The following is a 20,341-nucleotide window of genomic DNA, read 5'->3' as shown; positions in this document are numbered from 1 at the left end:
AATTTTAAGTTATTTGGGATGTGTCGTGGCGCATTTCTTATGTGCTCGCTCCCTCTAACTTTAGAACCTGGCTGTGCCCCTGCTCACCAGGCACCCTGGCACTGCCCACTGAGAAATGGGCAGTGCCAAGGGGTGGGGCTTAAGGGGAGGCTGTGCATGGGGAACTGCATACTCTGCAGTCAAGGATCACCAGGGCGATGATCGGCCGGGGGATGAATCCAGGATGGTGATCAGTCGGGGGGTGTGAACTGGAGCAGGGATTGCCTGGTGTGGAGGAGTGGTTGTGGGGGGGTGGGGGGGGGAGGAGGTGCCATGAACTGAGTGCCACAATCAGCAGGAAAGGTGGATGCAACTGGGGGCAGTGTGTTTGTAATTGGAGGGGGTTTAGGGAAGTGTCAGGTTCCCAGTGCAGTAACTGTGCAAACTTTACACAGTGCATTAGCAGATCATGTGCATGCATGACAATGCCCTCTAACATTCAGCAGCTGACTTCCCAATGTGAATTGACTCTGTCCATTCCGCCTACTAATGTGAAACATACTCTGCTTCATCTTTTCTCTCAGTGGGACAAGATTTGAATTTTTCTCTGGCTGGCAAAAATGGATGAAATTTTGTCCCCTTTTCATTCTAAGGCTACTCTTTTGGATTTGGTCCTGATGTACTGGTATAGCTTCCGGGGAGGGAAACTTTGTGATTATTAAAAATAGGCATAAATGTATGTAAAAAATACATGAATTCATTACTGTCAAGTTTATTGAAAATGTTAACAGATCTATCAAAATCAACTGTCAGAGCTGTCAGAAGCACCTTCAAAAGGAGCTGCCCATAGCACTTGTCAAATATGTCAAGAGGACTTGTCAAAAGCATCTGTTAAAAGTTGTCAAGCTGTTGAGGCAAGCTGTTAAAACTCCTGCCTTTTAAATCTGAAAAAAAAAATGGAGTACTAGAAATTGACTATTGTTATTCTACTTCGTTGATTGACACAAGTTTAAGGGTTTCTATTAATATAGAATAGGGGCTATAAAGGATCATGGATTGGATGGAGGAACATAATTTGGCAAGGAGACTATGAAGGACCTTAGGGAGTTTGTGGGGGAAATAGCTTAGCATAGGAACATGAGTGGTCATTGGGATGGGTCAGAAATATATGGTGGCCTGTTTTGGCATAGATGGGACCTGGGGAGTGTGTAGTGGATGACAGCTGGAAGGATTTTTTTTGTTTTATACTTAATTGTTAATATTTAGATACAAAGCCTGATCCTTTAAATAGGCCTTCTTCCCAGTCCCTCATCACATACAGCAGTCTGATCAGCTCTTCTAGGGTCAACTGCCCTTGCTTCTAATCCAGATTGCAACCCCCTCCCTCTGGGCCTGAAAGTCCGATCATCATGGCTATTTTTAAAGCCCAGGTTATTGAAGCGAGGAATTTTCCCACCTCTGCACACCTAACCTTGGAGTGAAAATCTGTGCCTTACTGTCATAAAGGCCCAGCTGATTTATTGTTGTCCTTTTGGAAAGAAAACCTGCCACAATTACTCAACCTGGCCTAAATGTAACTTGTGAACAACAGAAGAGGTTTGACAAGCTACACAGCTGCAACAAACTGCGGCAAAAGAAAAACACAGCAAGAATAAAAGCAAATAGATTACTTGAGGTTGACCTAGGCATCAGATTTGGGCAGGAAACAGGAATGCTCAATCCAGTCAATCCTGCGGAGATCTACTCAGTACAATTTGGGGACTCACGAAAAAGAAATTGGGAGGTGCTCAGGTCAGAAACTTCAAAGTGTTTTATGGAGCCCATCTGGATCATAGGTTTTCCATCTTGAATTTGGTTAGGATATGCATGATATGTTTCACTTCAAGTATAATTCAAATGACTCACTCAGGAGATTTTATCAAACTACATTTATTCAAGAATATAATTAACATGTATGGAAAACAATTAGCAATAAATTTTTATCAATTACAAACAAAGAAAACAACCAAGATAATGTATAACCCTTAACAAATATATCTAAAATGTACCAATCAAACAAAACCCTTGCCATAGATAAAACCCTTTCAACAATTACAACAAGCAAAGACCGTTGTTGTTTGTCCATCGTCATCAATGAGGACCTCGACACCAGTAGTCATTTTAAGGCTGGTTGTGGTGTGTCTGAAGATGACTGATCAGGCCAATTCGGGCATAGAATGTCCTGGCACATATTGGACAGACTTGTGTAGACACTGGAGTTGTTGCGCTCATGGCTCTGGACTTGCGCTTAAGTTGTGCTTCAGCAATACACCTTGCTTCGTGAGCTTGACAACCTTTGTGGATGAGGCAGTTCCAGGTAAGGCGGTTTTGTGCCAGCGTTTCCCAGGTGGTCATGTCAATGTCAAGCGACTTCAGGGAGGCTTTGAGTATGTCTTTGAAATGTTTCTTCTGCCCTCCATGCGAGCGTCTTCCAGCAGAGAGTTCCCCAAAAAGGAGGTGCTTGGGTGTGCGCTCAAGCAAAGACTAATACTTACTGGGTGACGATACTGGAATTGCATCCTTTGATTGAAGTTTGCAGTTTTCGGATTAAATCCAGAATAGTTTTGTTATCGGACGACAAATTTTATGAAGTTGGATACACAATATGGAAGCAGACTAAAATTGCACTCAGAGCCTCCCCACTAAAGGTCACAAGGGAACAGACACAGCCTAGCAGTCAAGGACATGCTTTTAGAATGCAAATGTGGGCTAGCACACAAAAGGAACCGGACAGTATGGCACCTACAGGAACTAAATTAAAGGTACACAGCCATCCAACCAAATCAGCACCTCTGATCTAATCAAGCAACCCTCTATGGAGACACCTAAGGATTAGCATAACTAAGGAAGCATCCCTGGCTCCACAAACTTCCTCAAAATAGTCAAACACCCATTGTTCAAACCCCAGAGATTCTAGACCCATCAGACAGAAACGATTAACACACACTTAAAACCATCATTACAATACTTGAAGACATTGAAACAGGATGGTCAGAGTCAAATACTGTAAACAAAACATTAGCATTTGAATTGTACAATGTATCAAAGCTCAGGTATAACTGTTACCCATTGCGGCGGGTCTTTAGAGTGCTTATGGGACAGTTCGGTTTGTATGTCCTGACTGCACCTCCGTCGACGTTAAAATAAAACTGTACCGCTGTTGAACCTGAGTCTGAGCCCGTAGTGGTCGTGTTCGCCCACTCACGCTAACAGTTTGAAGTCAGAACAGCTTCCCAGAACCCCAGGTAGACTCTGGTCAAGCCACCATAGCAGATATTCTACACCAGGAAGGCTTTCAGCAGCCCCACAGAATTTCCTTAAACCAGGGAGAGAGAGAGAGAGAGACTACTTTTCAGTTTGCTGTCTTTTCTAAAACTCCATTCTAACTGCAGTCAAACAGAAAAACAAAAGAACTCCCCCATCATCTGTTCTACCAAGCAGTTTTTCTTTTCCCCCAGTAAAAATAAGCAAACTCCATTTAAGTAGCAATAAAAGAACATCTCCAATCAAACGGAGCCATAATGACCTCAGCTAAGAGCTGAGAAACACTGACTGAGAGCTGCATTGATTATGATTTTTTTTATCCCTTGAAGGTACACTAATGTCACAGAGGAAGCAGCCTGTCATACACACAGTATCATAACTATTAGCCAATGTTCAAAATTCTCTCATCACTTCTTGGCGCTAACCTCCTGTAGCTAAGGTGGAAATGAATTAGCATCTGCCTGAGAGAGGACGGATTGTCCCATTAGGCACTGAGTCCCATTTAAAGTGGCAACACTGTGGTATACAAGTGGGAGGGTGGCCCTGGGAGTTCTTAAATTTGACTCCTGATCCCATGGAATCTCTTGGCATCGAATCACACGCGGGCATGGAAATCTCCTAATTACCACCTGCTGCCCATTATTACTATATGATTGTTCGTTCCGTAGTACTGTTGTTCTGCACTTCTACTGACTACTGGAGTAAATCATATCAACCCTTTCCCTGTCTGTACAACGTTGATGTCTGCATCCCAGAGACTGCATTGCTTGAATGTAAGTATGCCTGAGAGATGTTATATTATAAATGCCAGGTATTTCTGATGGAGGACCCCGATTACAGCGTCCATTGATGTGATTGTATGTTAATTACTTTATACAAGAATTGTGTGTCTTGGAATCCCAATTTACATGTAAGCTGTCCCAAAAACCAATGAAGTAAAAGTTCTACATCAGCGAGCAAATGCTTAATCAGCCCAAATAGGGAATATAAATTTTTCACTTTGCTTCCATTACATCTGTTAACTTTTCAAATTTGTCTTGAAATCTTTTTTTTTACATTTTAAGAAACATTCATAAAGATATCCCATCCCAACTAAGCAAATTAGCTCTGAGTAATCAACCAAGTTGATCAATTCTATGACACGGCTCTTTTCAAGGACACTTTCAAAGAATGGATTTCCAAATAAGTGCTGAAGTGTTACACATTTTTGCTTCAACTTAATTAAAGATGACATTAAGCCTTAATTGAACACATCTGGTAATGTGAGGAAACAGCGGTACTTTGCTAACAAAAATATTTTTGAATGCAAGATTACCTCTTTCACATTTCCCAACACCCTTATAAAGTGTTTTAGAATGTTCCATTTTAGTCGTTACCTCACTGCCTACTTAATGGCCTGAAAATATTCCAGTTCAGCCAATGAGTTCTTTAGAACATATTCTTCGTCTTTGCTGTAGTTGAGCTTAGTTGATTATATTTTATAATTTTGAGATTAGGAAGTCACTCTGTCGTGCAACCTATGCTTTTGGATTCTCCTGCTGAAAACAATGAGAGTGCAAGTACAGACATGAAGGTCAGACATGAAGCCTGAGGTGAGATGTGCTTGTCATTTACTCATTTAGCAATCAGAAGGTGCCTGAGAGTATTTTGTATAGATTGCAATTGTCCCTTTCTCAGGCAGATGCTAATTCATTTCTCCCTTTGCTACAGAAGTCACTGTTCTGGAACTATCTCTAAGAATATCAGAGGAACCCTCAGGTCATATTCATCAAGAAATGGAAGGTAACCCGTAAATCGATCTTACTTACAATCAACCCAGATTTCCCTCCTCTTTTCATCTGGTGTGCAACTTTGCCACTAACACGCAGAAAGAGAATTTTAGGCCTCGATTATTTATTCAGAGTTTCAAAAACATAATTACAGAGGTGCAGCATGTTGAATCTATGTTCAGATAGTGAATATTCCAGATGGCCACTGTGAATTCTAATTCCCTATAATTTAACTCAACCTTTGTTCAAATTCTTCCTTTTTGTAAATATAAAGGCAGACGCCTTGCATGTCACACTGGAAAGAGCAGTGGAGCGAAATGCATTCTTCCCGCCTAAATAGCAAGCTTCAGGCATCAGGACTGCCTGGCTTGCCCTGAGACTCCTGCAGAGTTCTAGCTGATGAATGTAAGGGAGGAGATCACAATGCCATGCAAGCAATTGAACTGAGCAGGAAGTTTGGAAATATTCCCAGCCATCTCATTTACATGCCTGACTGATCTTAGGCCTCCTACTTCCCTCATCATTCCAAGGAAAGCAACAGAAATCCCGAGACAACCAGACACCCTAACTCACGGTAGTATTCGAGTGCTCAGGATTGTAAGGGTTACTATGTAGGATTGGAGAAATAGTACTGCTCACATGATGAGATAAAGGAGAAGAAGGTATATGATTAAGATTGGAGAAGGAAAAAGCTCATGGCTTCAACACAGAAATACCTAGTCTTGTACTTCCTCATATAATTATGTCAATCCAAGGAATCAGTTAATGTTTATATTTGACTATGGCCAGGATTTTATGGTTCCCTCCCCCTCACCCAGTGAGATATTACGGTCTCACTGAAGTTAAGGGCAATTTAGATGGCCTGCTTTGTCTGCCCCCTGGGGGAGACATGCCAGTGAGGGACCATAAAGACCTGACCTATGACTCTGCAAGCATTTTTTAACCAGTCACAGCTAACATCAATCCTGGCCTCGGAGTTGGGATCTTCATGTATTGTGCAGCTGTGTAGGACCTCACAATCTCTAAGAATCAACTTTAAAAAAGTTTGAGAGCCTGGCCAGAAAAAAGACGCCGAAATTGATGACAGTGGAAAGGCAGAGAAAAATCACTACAACAGCTCCATAGAAGAAGAAGCTGAGAAGCAGACAAAAAAAACCATTTGTCTTGCTAAATCCAACACTGTAGCACATGGTGGTCCATGAAAACTCTGGATCCAGCAGCACAGTGAAAGAACCAAGCAATAATTGAGGCAGAGTGTGAAAATCTTGCAAAAGATTCAAAAAATATCAAATTAGTGGTACAGTAAGAAGGTGGCACTAAGCAAATTCAATTTTAGCAAGTGCAGTTTTCAATATGCCCATGCTCTGGGTCTGAGTTCAACACCATTTCACATGGCAATCTGAAGGCAGCAAATGAAAAAACAAGCCTTGCCTGCTTTATTTTTCCAGTGGGAGGAAAGCAGTGAATAGAGCTTAATAACAATTTCCAGCAATTAATTCAGAAATTCTGTGAAGTTGAGGAATGATTACCAGAAAGGCTCAATGATCACAGAGGGGATCAGGCTGATCAGTGTGGGAACACTCCGTTTCTGTAATGGAAGATTTTTAAAAAATCAAGGAAAACCTCCTGACAGCTTAAAAGATAGCTATGGATCCCAAATTCATCTGTGCTATTCTGATTTGGGTAGATGATCAGAGCAAACACAGAATTGAGTGCAATAGAGGAAGAGATTTTTAAGACTTTGAATTGCAGTCAGATTGAAGAATAAGCCTGAGGTTGAACAAGTCAATCCATTATCACAGATGATGTTATGTCATGCAAAGCATTAATGAAACATCAGACAAATTCGAAGAAATCTGGAAAGCCTTAGATAGTTACTTTAATTTTTAAAGTAGCAAGCTTTTCAGAAGGGTCATTTTTAATAACTGCGTCCAGAAACTAGAAGAATTAGCAAATGCCTTTACCAATGACTTGTGTCAACTGATAAGCTTGTGAAAATGGTGGCCTTAAAACTGAACTGATACGAGACTGTATCACAATTGGCATTACCTTTCTAACCTACTGCAATGAAAAGACTTAACTTCGGCAAATCTGGTACAGTTAGTCAAGCATTCAATTGTCCATCCACAAACTAAACCAATACTAAGAGACGAGGACAAACCACGAACATTATTTCACAGGCTCGGCCCACACATCGATAGGCGAGGCGGGCTGGTAAAATCATGCAAAACCCGAGAAATCAGGATTGTGCCCGTTTCCCAGCAATCGCAATCCTACCAGCACTGGATTTCCATGCTGGTCAGCCTTCCGCCCATTTCCAGCGAGAGGCTGAATAATTTATTGAAACTTATTTAAATGTATACTTGCATCTGGTTAGTGAGCCCGGTGCTCAATCATCTGGACTCACTTACCTTTGTGGCCTGGCCGAGAGAGGTTCTTCCCAGCGAGGAAAACATCTGCTCCCCATGAATGAGAAACAGCTGTGTTGTCTTCACCAGTAGAACCAGAAGCCATTGAGGCCTCCCTGGGGAGGTCAAAGGCAGGGAAGTGGGGCCCTTTGGTCACTGCCGGCTTGGCTCTTTAGCAATGCCCACCACGTACCTTGGCACTGCCAATTGGGGCTCCTTGCAGGAACGGCGTGGTTTATATCTTTGGGGAGCGTGGGGATCGCAATTAACAGTGGTGGGAGGGCTGCTGGGTTGAGACTGGTTCTATCAGCTTCCTCTCTCTTTGTCAAGCCTCTGCTGTTGCTATTGTGCACGTGCAGTCACCAAGGCAGCAGATGTGCAATAGCTCCCTCAGCTGCCTGACCAGGCTGGCTGGTGAATTAAGCACCACCTATTGTCTCTGGCAGTTCAAAACAGTCTAGCTCACTTTTGCACACACTAAGTCCATAGGATTGGGAGAAAAAGTCACCCAAAAAACAAATCTAGCACTGTCCCATTTTCACACTGGACATTTAGAATTTTTCTCATAAACTTCAGCCCCATGACTCAGAAAACTCTCAATCATGCTACAATTAATTCAACAAGCAAATGACAAAGACACTCCAGGAAGGAAACCAATTTATGGAACAAACTTTCAAGACACAATTAAATCATTTCAGATCTGTGGCAGCAAAATACTCCACAGACAGTGACAACATCTGTGTTGTGACACTGACAGTGATACTTTCAATGTGAAAGACATGGACACTTAGCCACAGTATTTAGATAGAAACATAGGAGCAGGAGGAGGTCATTCAGCCCTTTGAATCTGCTCTGCCATTCATTATGATCACGGGTGATCATCCAACTCAATAGCCAGGTCCTATCTTTCACTATATCCTTCCATCCCCTTCGCTTCAAGCGCTATATCTAAGAGCTTCTTAAAAACATTCAATATTTTGGTTTCAATTATTTTCTGTGGTTGTGAATTCCATAGGCTGACCACTCTCTGGGTAGAGTATTTTTTCCTCATCTCCATCTTAAAAGGTTCACCCTGTATCCTCAGGCTATGACCCCTGGTTCTGGACACCCCACCATCGGAAATATCCTTCTTGCATTTAGACCAGAAATTTACCGTCCCGCCCATGGGAATCGGAGCAAGTGAGCGGTGGAACATGGAAAGGTCAGTTGAAAAGGTGGTTTTGGTATGAGTGAGGCTATAAAACCCTGTTCATACCCTTTCTAGTCCTGTTAGAATTTTATAGGTTTCTGTGAGACCCTCCTCATTCTTCAAAATTCCAGTGAATACAGTCCTAGCCAACTCATTCTCTCTTATACTGCATCTGCCAATCATCTGCCCACCCATTCAACTTGTCCAAATTACACTGAAGGATCTCTGCATTTTCCTTGCAGCTTACTCCACTGAGTGGTGAGCAAATCTCCACCAAGGTTTGCAGTCATCTGCAAAGTTGGAAATATTTTATTCAGTTCTTGGCTGGTATGCTTGAGTTTCTGGTCAATGGTAACCACCAGAATGCTAACAGTGATTAATTCAGCACTGGTAATGTCATTGAATGTCAAGAGGAGATGATTAGACTCTCTCTTTCTGGAGATGGTGATTCCCTGGCACTTGTGTGGCATAAATGTTATATGCCACTTTTCAGCCCAAACCTGGATATTGGCCAGATATATTTGCATTTGGACATGGACTGTTTTAGGGTCTGAAGAGTTGTGAATGGTGCTGAATATTGTGCAGTCATCAGTGAACACCTCCACTTTATAATTGAAGGAAGGTGATTGATGAAGCATCTAAAGATGCTGGGTTTAGCGTACGTCCCTGAGGAACTCCTGTAGTGGTGCCCAGGAGCTGGGGTCATTGACCTGTCCGGTGAGGAACAAAGAACTGTGATAGTTTACTGAAATGTCTGAGGGATTCAAATACATGGAATCCCTATAAATTGAGACAAATTTGGACCAAATGCGGGAAATGCAAGTTCAGAAAGTGAAAATACTGTTATTTACGTATAACTATTTTGCAGACATAGAGTGGTGGGCAAGAACATGAGAAATATGTTGATATCCCAAAGGGGTTTTGTGCATAGGCTCAGTAGCAGTCTGCTTCAAAATATCAGTACAAATTCAGCTTATATCAGCTGTGGGGCAAAATGTGTGGTGCCAGCGATGTTATATATGGCTGCTGTATTTGTTGTTGTGTTTGCCTTTCAATTTCCAGTCTGTGTCAAATGTGAGTATTAAATGTAATGCCAAATGTAATTATTTAATTGGCACACACATATTGTGATTAAAAGGCACACTTGAAAGAATAAGTAAAGTCATATAAAAATAGCTGAGCTGATAAACTATCCAATATAAATTCAGGAAAACATAATTATGTACCAGCATTCTGATATATACTGTTCATGTGAAATTGTTCTGAAAATTAATTTCAAGAACCTTGTAAAGCTTTTACTCTGTCGTTTTAATGCCTTTAATTGTAGATCCAATGCAACCCAGCAGTATATAACACTTGGATTTTGATGATAGAATTGTTTTTATTTTCAATTTAAAGTAGTCGCGTTAATTAATACTGTTAGTTAGCTGTTATCAGGGTGAATTTTATAACCCCTCACTGGTATTTTAAAGACCTCAGCCCATTGGGGGACAATATGTCACCACTGAAATTGTTACACCCCCACCCCCACATCATAGAAAATGACAGTAAACTTTCCAGCAATATAAAAAACAGATTGTAAGAGGTTTCACAAATATATCAAAAGTAGGGGAGAAGCTAAAGTAAACATTAAAGGCAGAGATAGCAGCAATGATAAGGAAATGTCAGGTATGTTGCAAAAAATATTTTGTGCCTGTCTTCACAGAAGAAAACACAAATCAAAAAGCAGAACAAAAGGGATACCAAGTGGCTAATAAGAATAAGAAATGTAATTTGTGCCAGCAGAGAGAAAATGTTGGACAAAATAAAGGGACTGAAGTCCTACAAACCCCGAAGTTTAATGACTTACATCTGAGGCCTCTATAACAGGCGACTTGCAGAAAGTGGATAAACTGATTATGATTTCCAAAGTTCTGGAGTGGCCTTTACGAATTGATAATGTAAAACTGCTATTCAAAAAGTTAGGGAGGGAGAGGTATGGAACTGCTGGCAAGTTGACGCTCAACTATTTTTAAGGACAGCTTGACAATGTACTGAGAAAGTCATGGTATGGTCAGAAAACAGCAGTTGTGTTGGCAAAGGAAAGACGATGAGTAGATTTGGTCTCCATGTCTAAGGAAGAATCACAGAATCATAGAATCTCTACAATACAGGAGGAGGCCAATTGGTCCAAAGAGCCTGGATCAGCCACAATTCCACCCAGGCCCTATTTCCATAACCCCACACGTTTACCCTGCTAATCCCCCTGACACCATGGTCAATTTAGCATGGCCAATCAACTTGACTGGCACATCTTTGGACTGTGGGAGGAAACCGGAGCACCCAGAAGGAATGCACGCAGAAACGGGGAGAAAGTGCAAACTCCCCACAGACAGTTACTCAAGGCTGGAAGTGAACCTGGGTTCCTGGCACTTTGAGGCAGCAGTGCTAACCACTGTGTCACCATGCTGTCTGAAGGATGGGGGCAATTGTCCCAAAAATTTCTAAGTGCCGAATTCATATAAAAATTGGAGTAACTCGCACTGGTTTTTCATTTCATATTGAATCTCTCACGCTCTGTGCACTGCAGAGTGCCCTGAGATTCACGTTGAAAATCAGTGGATGGAGCCTATTTGCGATAGAAAGGTTGGCAGCATACTGCTGAGCGGCCCACTGTGCATGTGCCAATCTGTCAGAGCGATGATCGGTGCATGCGTAATGGCATTGCTGGCATCCAGATCACTGGCCAGCCCAATTGCTAGCCAGCCCCACGACCCCCCATTGCAGCCCATCTAACCACCCCCCACCTCCACAACACCCCCCCCCCCCCCCCCCCGCCCCAACCAGGCGCCCCTGACCTCCCTGGGATCGCTGTGACTTTTCCCGCTCCCCTGGCAGTTCTAACACTCATGTTCTCCTGATGGCCAGCTCTGTTCACCTGGTTCCCTCCTTCTTCACATGGTGCCTATGCAGAGTGGCAGCAGGACACCCCCACTGATTGCCCCCTATCGGCCACACTCCAAATAGTCCCTGCCCCCTCTGGTTCCACCCCCTTGGTAATGCCAAGGTGCTGCTTAGGCATTGCTACTTTGCCCCTTGGGCATTGCTGGAGGCCAGGCTGGCATTGCCAGTCTGGCAATACCCAGGCTGTACTCCCCCCTTACTCCTGACCTCCCAGGGGGCCTTCATGGTCTCTGTTCTCTCCATCGGGGTTGGCTGCCAGTTCCCAGTGAGAATGGAGCAACTATAAACCCTGCTGCAGCGAACCACTCCTGGCTGGGGCGGGAGACACTCGTGGGTCTGGAGACTTCATTCTTGGGCCTATTAGTAGGATTTATACTGTGATTTAAATATGGGAATCACCCCGATTTCCAGCACAGAGCTGATCACTCTAAAATATGTAGCCCTGGAGACGCGCGAAGGCTATGGTGCCCAGTGGGTAGCCTGCTAAACATCCTCTGCAGATGCCACCTGGTCCATTGTGCTACTGGAACGGTGCAGCAGGCTGGGAGAATTGCCCCTGACATACTTGCATTGGCAACAGTACACAAAAGTTCACAAAATTGGTTCCTAGAATGAGAAAGTTGTCCCATAATGAGACACTGATTAAATTATGCCTGCAGTCTCTGGAGTTTAGAAGAATGAGAGGTAATTTTATTGAAGATTCTGAATGGCCATTACAGGGTAGAAAGGGGTTGTTTCACCTGTCTGGGAAACATTTAACATGAGGGCACAGTCTCAGCACACGGGATTGATTATGTAGGACTGAGATGAGGACAAGTGTAGGTACATTTTGTTTCTTGTTAAACCTTGTTATTAAGCGTTTAATTTAAAATTTAAGATGAAAGCTAACATAAAATGCCTTTTACGAAACAATTCCCGTAAATAAAAAACAAACAGGCTGGTAATATGCTGCAGCATTTCGAGCACTGTGACTCTATTATCAGGTACACAGGTCTCTGGCCCACTTGAGCATGCTGATCTTAAACTGCAATGTGAGCAGGAAGGCAAAAACTCACACAGCTCATGTTGAAGAGGGAAGACTTGTTTAAATTAAGGATCCTCTTTATAATGAAACTGGATCATTTCAGCGGTGTTCTGGATACTCTGTCAAAGAGGATGCTGCATACAAACATTTGAACTTTTCTCCCAGGATGGTCTTCTCCTTGGAGTAGCTCCATCTAGCCTTCAAACATTTGAGATTTTTTGGTCTTGTGTGGAAGGTTCTTTGAAAGGGTCTTTATGCATCAAAGTTTGTTGTGGGGGAAATAACGATCACATTGTTCAGGTGGCAGTCACTCCTTTCGTAACCACTGGCGCTCCACATTATCGTTTCTGATCCCCACAGTGCTTCTGGTGCATTATGTGCTGAGCACGGGAGTTGGTATTAAAATATTTAAATACGTTGACCCTGTATTATTGTCGGAAGCTAAAGGATAAGTTTGCAGGAAATAGGATTAATCTATCACACACATCACTGGGAGGTAGATTTTCATCTTCACCAGAATCACAAGCATGAAAATCAGATGGGCTCTGTAAGCGACAAGTTATCATTTTACCCGATTACACTAGCCAGGCAATGAAGAGAGGAGTCTAACTGCTGTGTGCCTAATATACAGGCTGGACGTTCCTGTGTGCAGTAAATTACTATGTTTTTGGGCATGTTATTTCTGGTAAGCGAAATAGCTTTTTGAAAATGACTATATTGTTTCTGATAAGCCCTACAGTTTTAAATGGATTGGTTACTATGGAAACTGAAGTTGAAGTTAGGATTGTGTGCCTTTGATTTGGAGCAGAAATTAATAGAAGGTTGGTGCTACAATTGTTCGGAAAGTTTAGGCCTCAAGCGAGTATTAAAAGGGAGACCTGTGGAGAACAAAATAGAAGACAGCTGTAAAGCGAATTGAAGCTGGAGTCAGAGTATGGGCAACAATTATTTGTAATGAGAAAAAAAGTCAATTCAGAGTCAGGAGAAGGTCACTGGAACTTTCTGGCCATCCATGCTGATATGACCTACTGGCCCCCCAATGCAGGTCTCATGGCAGCGAGGAGTACATTCAGTGGGACATTACATTGACAATGGTGGGACCAGAATATCCCACCAATGGCCAATGGAGGGCTGCTTCCTGCCACCATGAAACACATGGTGGGGTTGCACAGTAAATCCCACTCGCTATTTTTAGCCATGGTTTACTTGGTTCTGTTGACACCTTTCTAGTAAGTAGGATTACCATTATTGCTATAGATTTACTATATGCATAATATATTCTCTAGGAGGAAGGTAATCTCACATCAGATTCAGTTCCAAATACATAAATAAAGTTGAAACATACATTTTAGTACACAGGATATTTGAATAATTTGTTTTTTTAATACTAGAAATGGAAATCAGCACAAGTCAGAAGTATGGTGGAATACTCTCCACTTGCTTGTGCGCAGCTCCAACAACACTCAAAAAGCTCAACATATCTCAACCAAGACTGCCCACTTCGTTGGCATCCACTTATTCAGTCCATCCTCCACTGGGACACAGAAGTAGCAGCATGTACCATCTGCAATCATCTGCCAAGGATTCTTCGAGACCATCTTCTAAATTCATAACTTCTGCCACCAAGAAGGACAAGGGAGCAGATGTATGGGAACATCACCACCAGCAAGTTCAGCTGTTCCTTCACTTTTAGTGGGTCAAAATCCTGGAACTCCCTCCCAAATTATACTGTGGGGGTGTACCTGTGCTAAATGGGCTAAATGGACTGCAGTTGTTCAAGAAAATGGCTCACCACCAACAATTAAAGGGCATTTAGGAATAAGCAATAAATTCTGACCTTGCTAGTGATGACAAATCCCAAGAACAAATTTAAAAAAAGTATGTTTGATAATTAAACACACTGCAGAAGTAGTAAACTGAGGGTTACATCTGAAGAGGATTATGAGCTGGAATCTATGACTCCTCCCACCGTCTCTATGAATGGGTGACTGGCATTGAGGAGGAGATGTAAAATTGGGAGCCATTCCATGGGCAACAGCCCAGCATCTACTCACCCACCCCATCATTTAAATATCTGAGGGTGAGCTAGCCAAGGGGAGGCAAACCCCACTCCTCCCTGCTTTAAACCCCAACCCCATGAGTAGATCTATTGCAGGTGACAGAAAATACCTGAGAGCTAAAGGATATTGCATTCTTCGAGATCAATTTTTCATCACATGAATTAGTATTGTCCAAAGGAAAATAGTTGTGATGAGACACGTAACATTTTAGATCGAATGACCAAGTTCCATGATCTTAATGTACAGATATTTCGGGAAAATGGTTTCCTTATGGTGTGGGTAACTAGAATTAAGTTAAGTGCATCTGTCAGTGGCTTTTAAGTGCAACTATTTCATTAGCATTTCCTATCTCATCAAGTAAAAAGTCTGACAACACCAGGTTTTAGTCCAACCGATTTATTTGATAGTAAACGCACAAGCTTTCGAGGTTTCCCTCTTCGTCAGGTGAATGGAGAGTTCTGGCCTCAGACAGAGCATATAAAGCACAGACAGTTTAGAGATTACTGATTAGAATGCGAATCTTTACATCAACATATCATTGATGAAGACGAACATCTCGCCAGGGCCATCCCCACACCCCCACTTCTTGCCTTCAGACAACAACACAACCTCAAACAGACCATTGTTCACAGCAAACTACCCAGTCTTCAGGAGAACAGTGACCACAACACCACACAACCCTGCCACAGCAACCTCTGCAAGACATGCTGGATCATCGACATGGATGCCATCATCACACGTGAGAATACCATCCACCAGGTACACGGTAAATACTCTTGCAACTCGGCCAACATTGTCTACCTGATACGTTGCAAGAAAGGATATCCCGAAGCATGGTACATTGGGGAGACCGTGCAGACGCTACGACAACGGATGAATGAACATCGCTCGACAATCTCCAGGCAAGACTGTTCCCTTCCTGTTGGCGAACACTTCAGTGGTCACGGGCATTCAGCCTCTGACCTTCGGGTAAGCGTTCTCCAAGGCGGCCTTCACGACACACGGCAGCGTAGAGTCACTGAGCAGAGACTGATAGCCAAGTTCCGCACAGATGAGGACAGTCTTAAAGGGATCTTGGGTTCATGTCACACTATCTGTAACCCACGTGACTTGCCTGGGTTTGCAAAACCTCACTCACTGTGCTGTCTGGAGACAATACACATCTCTGTAACCTGTGATCAGTGCTCCTTCCACTCACATTGTCGGCCACTTTAGGACTTGAACAGCAGGTTAGGTGTAAAGATTCGCATTCTAATCAGTAATCTGTAAACTGTCTGTGCTTTATATGCTCTGTCTGAGGCCAGAACTCTCCATTCACCTGACGAAGAGGGAAACTTCAAAAGCTTGTGCATTTACTATCAAATAAATCGGTTGGACTAAAACCTGGTGTTGCCAGACTTTTTACTGTGTTTACCCCAGTCCAACGCCAGCACATCCACATCATATCTCATCAAGGCTGGCAGGCATAATGATGGCACATACAACTACTCCAGTATTTGAAGGAACATCCTAAAGCTGCATTTTAACGAGTGGATTTGGGCTAAAAAGTGTGGCATATGAGTCCAGATAATGTCTGTGTCCCTTCTCTGGGTATTCTTCTGGGAGCTGTGGGATCCAAGGGGGTTATTGACAAGGAAGAAACCTGATGGGAAAACCAAAAGGTATGGGTAGATATCACGAAAGAATCCTGCAGCGGGAATCTAGTACTCCTGGATCCAATGCAGGGAGCAGTTTAATGAGCTAACCAGAACTGGAAAGCTGAGAGTGGTATCACAGTCACCCCTGCCCTGATGCCTGTTTTCTCATTCTGCCTTTTAAAGCTCGGTCTGACACATTACTCCTCATACAGGCTTACCGGGGCAGCCATCCATCCCTGTTTATGGACTTCATCGTGTCCCATTTCATCCATCTGCCACTCACGTTCATCCTCGCTATTATGCAATGTTGCACTTCTCTCTCATATTCATATTCACCCAATTATTCTCATTCACAAGGCACTTTGATCCATCCTTGCAGGAGAGTAGCGCAAAAATTGCTAGGGAGAGACTGAGAATCAATGGTGATTCACCAGTCATTTTGCAATTAATGCCAGCATAGGGGATGGATCAAGATAACAGGACCTAGGCATTAAAGATGGGAAATAGGAGCCTCCCAGGTACATGGTCACAAAATTACTTTTCAGGCAACCAGAGGGTCTCCAACATAATGACTTGATACCAACAGCGAGTCGAAAATGTGCATGTTCTAAATGATAACTTCAAAAATGCTTACCTTAACAGCACTCATTCATTGATTTTATCTCCCACTGGGCCTTCATACAGCCAGCAAGTAATGGAGAAGACTGGTAACAATGGTGACTCAGAGGAGCTCAATCCCTCTTAGAATGCATCACTGCAGGACCTGACAGGCCACTCAAATTAGTTCCCTTTAGTGAGACCAGCAAACGAGATAGTTGGGTTTTCACCTGGTAATTCACATTTCTCAAGTGAACAAGAACAAATGGTGTAAGCCAGAGGAAGAGCAGAGAGTCCACCTTAAAAGAATCAAACATCTCAAAACTTTGCTCAGCTAGATGCAGATGCTGTAACCTGGAGGCAGCCAACGAGAGCTGAGATTGCACATGGAATATTGCACAATGTCCAGTGGGATTGGGGGTATTTGTTTCAAGCCTGAGTAGAATGCTATCATGGGTCATTGTGATGATGTCTTCTTGCATGGAATGCCCAATTACATAGAACAGTATGTGCTTTCTCATTGAATCATACAGTGCAGAAGGAGGCCATCTGGTCCATAGAGTCTGCACTGACCGCAATCCCACCCAGACCCAATCCCCATAACCCCATGCATTTACTCTAGCTAATCCCCCTGACACTAAGGGGCAATTTAGCATGGCCAAGCCACCTAACTCGCACATCTTTGGAGAATGGAAGGAAACCGGAACACGTGGGGAAACACGGGGAGATGTACAAACTTCACATAGACAGTGACCCGAGGCCGGATTTGAACCCAGATCCCTGGCATTGTGAGGCAGTAGTGCAAACCACGGTACCACCATGCCATCTGAACCTCAAATGCAGCAATAGAGTACCTGCAGGCCTTAATTGGTATCTTTCAGTCTCTGGATGCTTCAGCAGGGGACTGATAATCTATCCTTTGCCTTACAGGAGCATACTGATCTGCAGCAAAGCGTTACCTGGAACAGTGGTGATCATGAAGTGTCAGTAGGGATGAAAGAGATACCTCGAAGAGGGAGCCTGTTCAAAGTGTTGCCAACTCATAGCAGTTGCACTCCTTTCAGTTAACATCCGATACATTGTCTTGTGGCCAGATGGGGATTGTGTGCGTGGAGGGATGGGGGTGGGGGAAGTAGTGTTGCTTGCATGAGGTTGGGAAATAAGGGAACTGAAGAACCTAAGTGAAAATTGCAATAATTAAAGGACCCTGGACAGTAAGCACACCACTGGTGGCGTAGTGTCCTGATCATCTTCCATTTACTTGTCTTTCTCCCCCTCATCTTCCTTCTCTTCACAATCTTTCTCAGGATCAAACAGAGAGGCTGTACTCCTTGTCTCTTGGTCCTTCTTCAGCTCCAAACTGCCCTACTGAACAATATTGTGCCAAACACAAACACCATAACCATGGAGACCCCAGCACACTGCAAGGTGCCTCTCTGTATGTCCAGCCACCTCTTCACATACTAGTTTGATGATAGATTTTGTAGTTATACCGCATTCATAGTACTATTCTTATGCTCAGGGGCAATCATGTCCAATGACACCCCTCAGTAAACCTCATTTCTTAGTTTATTGAGGGGTGTCATTGGACATGATTGCTTCTGAGCAGCCAACCAGTAGCTTCACTGCAGGAGCAAAGACACTGAGATGAGGGAGAGATCAGCAAGAAGAAGCCTAGGACATGTGAGTTGTAGTGAGTTGAGAGAAAAAGCCATGAATGGGGCAACTCGATGGTGGATTGAGTCATTAATGGAAGTTAGAGATCTAGGCAATCTGACTGCCAGTACCCCTGAGTCTAAGAAGCCTCTTGGAGAGAGTAAGAGTGAGAGGGAGAGAGAATGAGAGAGAGAGTGAGAGAAAGGGAGAGAGAGAGAGAGTACAGAATAGCTATTAGGAGCTGGAGCATCAATTGTAAATCTTCACTAAGTAGCATGTTCCTTTAAGTTAAACATTTTGTTGACAATTTAAAGCTTTGATGAAGATGGAACAAAGAAATCTATTTTTTTGCTTTTATGCAGACCATGCACTCAGATCTCATGTTACTTTTGGTGTTAGAATGGGGATTGCATAGCACAGATACAGAATTGTGGCAGATACAATGGAAGGACACCTGCCTGAAATCAAGTAGATGATGAAAGAACTGAAACTAGCCATGTCAGTAAGGGAGTCAAGGTTGCTGTGGCTCTATCCTAGGCGTAGTCTCCACAGGATGAAGCTGAGAGTCTATATAGTGACTGCAAGCAACTAATACAACAGGGGGAGGATGGATTATCCCATTTCAGATATTCTACCAACCAATGGGTGGGAAATGGGACAGATTTGGAACAAGGCTGAAGGTCTGGCCTGGCAGTCAAGGACTGGGTCTAGGATGTGTAGGTGGCCTCCAAAGGAGAGAGCAGGTGATGTGTGTGATGGAACATCTATGCGGGAATTTGCCAGGAAATATTGGGGAGAGAAGCAGATATTCAAAAAGTCACTGGTCATCTTGATTGATGTTTCTTGCTGATCTGAAATGTTAACTGTTTCTCTGTTCACAGATGCTGCCAATCCAACTGCGTATTTCCAGCATTTTCTGCTAATGGAGTCTGTGGCATCGAAGGTGGAGGTGAGGTTGCGTTTGAGCAGATCAGTAACTCTAGAAATGCTGTCGCAAATGAAGGATCAAAAACTGAAGAGTTGGGATTTTGAAAATGAATTGGGTGAGAGATCTTTCCAGGATGGACACAGCAGGAAGTATCTCTGGGAGGGGGAAGAGGAATGTGGATAGAGAGCAATACAAGAAAGTGTTCAGAGACAGCCATATCTATGAGCGATACAGGAGGAGTGAGGCCTCCTATAGGTGGTTAAGCTAAATGGGTGCCCGTCAATATGGGTTGGAGAGTGAGACGTGAGAAATTGACTACTTGGAGACAAGACCACAAACTTAGCTCATGATTCCACTCAGGAATGCACAATTGTTGACCAATCTCATTTGCCACTAGATCTACAAGTTGATTAGAAACCTCACCAAACAGGCCATTGGAGTGCTTAAGTAATGAACAACTCAACTGGATAAATATCTCATGGATAAGACATTAAATCATCACTGGACAAGGATTTTCAACCAACTGATGGATAAGACACAGAGGGCATTAAGGATGGTATGATAATAGGAGGATACTAACACTAGCCTGCGGTCAGAGGTTTTCAACAGCTTATTGACGGATGCTTCAGATAAATAATTCTTGTCCCTCTCCCACTTTAATAGTTAAGTCTGACTAAGGTTTAACCAGACTCGAAAGGTTGTCTCTATACTCTCTCCACAGTTGTTGTTAACCCGCTGAGATTTTCCAGCATTCTCTGTTTTTGTTACGTCCAACATTAACCTCAGCTCCGGTGTACTTCCTCCTACCTTAGTTTCCGTGATATAGCTATTTCCTGAATGTGGTTTAT

Source organism: Carcharhinus amblyrhynchos, chromosome 10 (assembly GCF_965287045.1).
Source record: "Carcharhinus amblyrhynchos chromosome 10, sCarAmb.v2.hapA, whole genome shotgun sequence".
Lineage (NCBI taxonomy): Eukaryota > Metazoa > Chordata > Chondrichthyes > Carcharhiniformes > Carcharhinidae > Carcharhinus > Carcharhinus amblyrhynchos.
This window is presented reverse-complemented; position numbering follows the sequence as displayed.